Here is a 4,764-nt window from a genome sequence, read left to right as displayed (position 1 = left end):
TTACCTTGACAGTAGCATTTTGGTTGGTTAAAATGGCATTTTTAAACCGCCATTTTACCCTGACAGTGACATTTTTTATCATTTAAAAAAATAATTTTTACTGTTATTTTTATCGCATTAAATAAATAATTTTGTGATTAAAATTTCACAATAGCAAAAAATCATAATCCATAAATGAAATATTATATAACTCATAAACAAAATATTAATATAATATATAATTTTTTATTATTGAAAATCAAAATTTAATAACTCCTATACAAATCCTTATCTTACTAAACTTACCAAAATACAAGCATTGCAATAACACTAATCAGTCAAATCTACCATCCAGTTCCCTAAACTATGTTAATATCTAATAATATATTTAAACCATCTAATAAGTACTGTTTTTACTACTTAGAATATGAATATACAGGACAAGTAACTTAGCTAATTGATGATGAATAAGATTTGGAGGCCAAAAGTTTCCTCTTTTTGTAAGTAACTTTAAAACAAGCCTGCTTTAGTTTCTTGGTCTCTTGTGTGAGTTTCATCCTGAGAACTTGTTCCAACTTCATTATCCAAACTCATCTCTTACAACGATTTGTAGGAACCTCTCCTGTCAGGGAATTTCTATCAAGCCGGCTGTTATAAATTGAAATTATGGTGATAATTAATATAATGTTAAGGCCATATCATAAGGACTACAAAATGCCAATGCAACTTAAATTATCAATGTTAGGGTTACCAACTATTTACCTTGCCACAAAATGCTTGGTATTGTACATAGATTCAAGGGATTCATACTGTACATCCTGCAAGAGTAAACATCTACTGTTCAGAAATTGACAAAATGACTGATCACCAACATGTTTATATGAATTGCCAAGCAAATTTCAGTCAATGGACTTTCATAAATACTTAAATTGCTTTCAGGATATCCCATGTGATTAAACATTTAATTGATAACTACTTAATTTGTATTGCTTTCAGACCATCCCTTCTGATAACACATATAACTACTCCTTTTAATTGCTTTTAGTTTTATGGCATCCTATGCCAATGGATTTATGGCTTTAAGAGGCTCAGGAAAGGCATTTGTCAGATCCAAATAATTCAATCCTAGGTCCATTACAACAAAGAAAAACACGAAGTAATTTACTACCTATTTTATGTGCAAGATGCAATCTAAAATAAAACAAACTGACTTTAAGGGGAATTCCTCTGTCTTGTTCAACCAAACAAGGCCAAATATTATAATTATGTTAAGGAAAATTTATTTTTAAGGAGAATAAAAGGGGGATTTTATTCTAATCTAGTATGAATAACTTTTAAATATAAAAAGTTGTAGTGGATAAAGAGTAACATTATTTCAACTCTCAAAAATGAATAGATCAGCTGGATAAACAGAACTATAGTGGAAAGTGGAAACAGAAAACAAGAGAAGATAACTCATGAGTGCAAAAACAAAGAAAATAGAGTGAAGACAGCATAACACAATGCAAGAGACCCAAGCTAGAAAGTGTGATGAAAAAGAAACTGAAATGAACAAGGACAATGTTGATGTGATGACTAACCATCATTCGGATCTGATTATTGCAAGTTAATTACAATGAAAAATATTAATTAATAAATAAAAAATACTTAATGAAAATTCTGATGGTTTCCCCAAAATTGCACTTTGTATTGGCATTCCTACTCCACTTGTAAGAGAACCAGAATAGGCACATCTGTTCCATTTTGGAGGAGATATTATTACTTTTTTTTCTTTCATTCTTTTCTATACACATCAAGAAAAAAAAGGCACCATTCTAAATTATTAATTAAAATCAAGAAATAATTAGTCTTTTCATTAAATATTTTTACCATAATATCTAAATTAATAGATATCTGACCATAAAATAATCCTATATATATAATAACCAATATTTCATCAAAATATAATTTGCACACAACCTAATTAAAGGCACACACTTGAAAATCCATTAACCTCTATAAATGTTAAATCTTACTGCATTTGTCAAGTGCAGAAAAGGTATCACTAAATAATTAAATATGTGTACTTCTCCTATAGTACTGCTTCTACTTAATTAATTAACTTGCATGTAATTGTAATTTTACAAGAAAAAATTGTAATTCGGAATTAGACAAATTAAATTTAGCACTAATCTGATTATTGCAAGAACACCTATACTGGAAAATTATTTCTACTTTCTGAATCCTAACTCATATTAATACTATGCAGCTACTTGACTAACTAAACTAAAATTCTGTCAATCAATTGCCAACAATTTATAAAAGGCTTATCAATTGATCCTAACTGTTTAGTTTCACTTTTGGAATAGAAAACCAGAAACAATAACTATTTAGAGTACCTGAAAATGTGATCGAAATCCTCCACTGCAATGTTGGCTATGGTCGAGTACTTGCTATCAAGAACACCGGCCGAGTTAACGAGAATGTTAACTGCCGAGTCGAATTCGAGCAATTTTCTTAACAACAACAGTATATGAACACAAAAAATAATATTAGAAATTCAAAGCATCTGGAATTTTGAACACAAAAATCAATATTAGAAATCAATATATGACAACAACAGTAACAACCATTAAATCTTATTCTATCTCAATAAGCAACGACTTAAAGAAAAAGACTAAATAAAGAAAATCTCCAATAATAAACAGTAAATAAATGGAGAAGACAATAAAATGGAGTAAATAAAAATAACTGAACAAGAAAAACAGTTAATTGATAAAATAAAAAGATTCAATTGCAGATTTGATTAGAATATTCAATTACTTAAAGCTCCTTTATTTTTCTTCTAATTTTTAATTTATTGACCACATCGTATATCAATGGTTTCAAATTGTCTTAAGAAACTACTGTAAATTGCAATTACAAATGTCTACTTCAAACATATTAATGTCGTGCTTGCCTACACTTAATTGCTTATTAAAATTAACTAAGAAAATACAAAATCTAAGCAGATCACCATTACGCATGTTAAGTTTTTTTTTTTAAATAAAGTTCTATAATTTCCAGAAAAAGTTGATTTGATATTCCAAACATCATTATCGAATATGACAAATTATAATTATAGAAATATATCAAAACAAAGTTGCAGCTCACAAGATATAAGCACTTGAGGTAAGCAGAATATTTATCAAATCTGATTTTAAAAAATAGATAAATCATGCATCTGTAAGCAGATTGATTATTCTTAACACTAAAACAAGAGAGACAGATTCTTCTTTTTCATTTTTTTCTCCAAAATTTTTTTGGAAAGTTAAAGTGAAGATAAATTACATAAAAAGTGAAGATAAATTACATAAAAAGTGCATATAATTAGATAACTAATTCAACACCTGTATGAGTATCTGATTAATTTGTTTGTTAAAAATGATTACTGTGATAAAATGTTTCTGCAATATTTTAAGTAGTATCACTAGAATAATAAACAGAGCAGTGTATCCCAAAGGATTCAGAATTTTCTTCTCGACAGATAAACAGAGCGCAAATATAAACAATCTAAAATAATTTTAAGAAGATAACAACGCATAGAAAGTTAATCACACGAAAAATCTGAAACTTAATAAGTAATCGCAAATAAGGATGTAAGCTTTGTGAAACTAAGCTATGACAGATTTTTTCTAAGATCGGAGATCGGAGAAACACCTTAATAGAAGTAAGTAATAGAAGATCTGAGATCGGAGAGAGAGAGAGAGAGAGAGAGAGAGAGAGAGAGAGAGAGAGGAGGGGGTAAAGTCACGAAAGAAGATCTGAGATCGTCGACTGGTTGAACAGTATCACCCCCGCTCCAACGTCAATCCAATGCTTCAACGGAAGACCCGATCGTGGAGCTACAGAGAAACAAAAACCCCCAAAAATCAGCATCAAAAACAATTTTGAAACCCTAACCCAACCAAAAATGAAGAAATCGGTAATTTAATCACCAATGCGGGCATAGGTGCCTTCTGGAATTGAAATGCTGAGGTTAGTAGCCACCAGATCCTTGCCTCTCGCCGGAATCTTCGTGTCCACAGCACTAACAGAGAAAAGAAAATAAAACAACATTTCAGTTTCAGTTTCGGCTTCTCTAACAGAGTAATTGTATCAGTTTAACTTGAGAGGGAGAGGTACCTGGAGAGATCGTAACCGGCGGAGAGAGGAGAAGCCCTAGAGGGAAGAACGGCGTTGTCGGAGACGAAGGAGAGATAGAAGGGAGATGAGAGCGCCGTATATTGTTTCTTTGAATGAGCTAGGATTGTGTTTTTTTTTTTATTTTATATACGTTGAAAACGGCGGTTCAAGACCGCCGTAATCACCATAACCGGCAAAATAAACAAAGCCAATTACGGCAGCAACAAAAGTTGCCATAATATATGGATAGTATGGCGGCTTTTTAAACCCGCCTTAATATCAATGCCTTTTTAACCTCTTTTTTTGTAGTGCCTGCCACTGCTGGTAAGACCGCCGCCATTGGATAGATCATCCCTGTTCTCTGTTTTTGCCGCCATTGCCCTGCCGCCACTGCCCTGTCACTGCTGCTCCAACCGTCGATTTCTATCTTCTCTCTTCTAGTTACATTCCAAGTTAGTTAGTTGATTTTTGGTAATTAGTTAATCCTAATTTTATTTAGTAGGTTGATTGTTAGTAATTAGTTTAGGTAGATTAGTTGCTATTGTAGTTGATGTTAGGTGATTAGGTTAGGATAATTTCTAGTTAATCATGTATTTGTGTATATAGGTTACTAATTCTAGTTAATAATGTATTTGTATATGA

The 4,764-nt window shown here is 31.2% G+C and overlaps 1 long non-coding RNA gene across 1 annotated transcript; it reads right to left on the bottom strand.

Annotated features, from left to right (window-relative positions):
• Nucleotides 1-205: 205 nt before the first annotated feature.
• Nucleotides 206-4,370, bottom strand: LOC112729926 (uncharacterized). Its single transcript, XR_003812664.2, has 6 exons — nucleotides 4,123-4,370; nucleotides 3,936-4,027; nucleotides 3,658-3,842; nucleotides 2,358-2,474; nucleotides 742-797; nucleotides 206-627 (listed from the first exon to the last, which is right to left on the bottom strand). It is a non-coding gene; the product is annotated as an uncharacterized lncRNA (long non-coding RNA).
• Between the last annotated feature and the right edge of the window lie 394 nt (nucleotides 4,371-4,764).

This window comes from Arachis hypogaea, chromosome 12 (genome assembly GCF_003086295.3).
Source record: "Arachis hypogaea cultivar Tifrunner chromosome 12, arahy.Tifrunner.gnm2.J5K5, whole genome shotgun sequence".
Classification (NCBI taxonomy): domain Eukaryota; kingdom Viridiplantae; phylum Streptophyta; class Magnoliopsida; order Fabales; family Fabaceae; genus Arachis; species Arachis hypogaea.
Note: the sequence above shows the minus strand (reverse complement) of the source record. Positions and strands in the feature narration are given on the sequence as shown.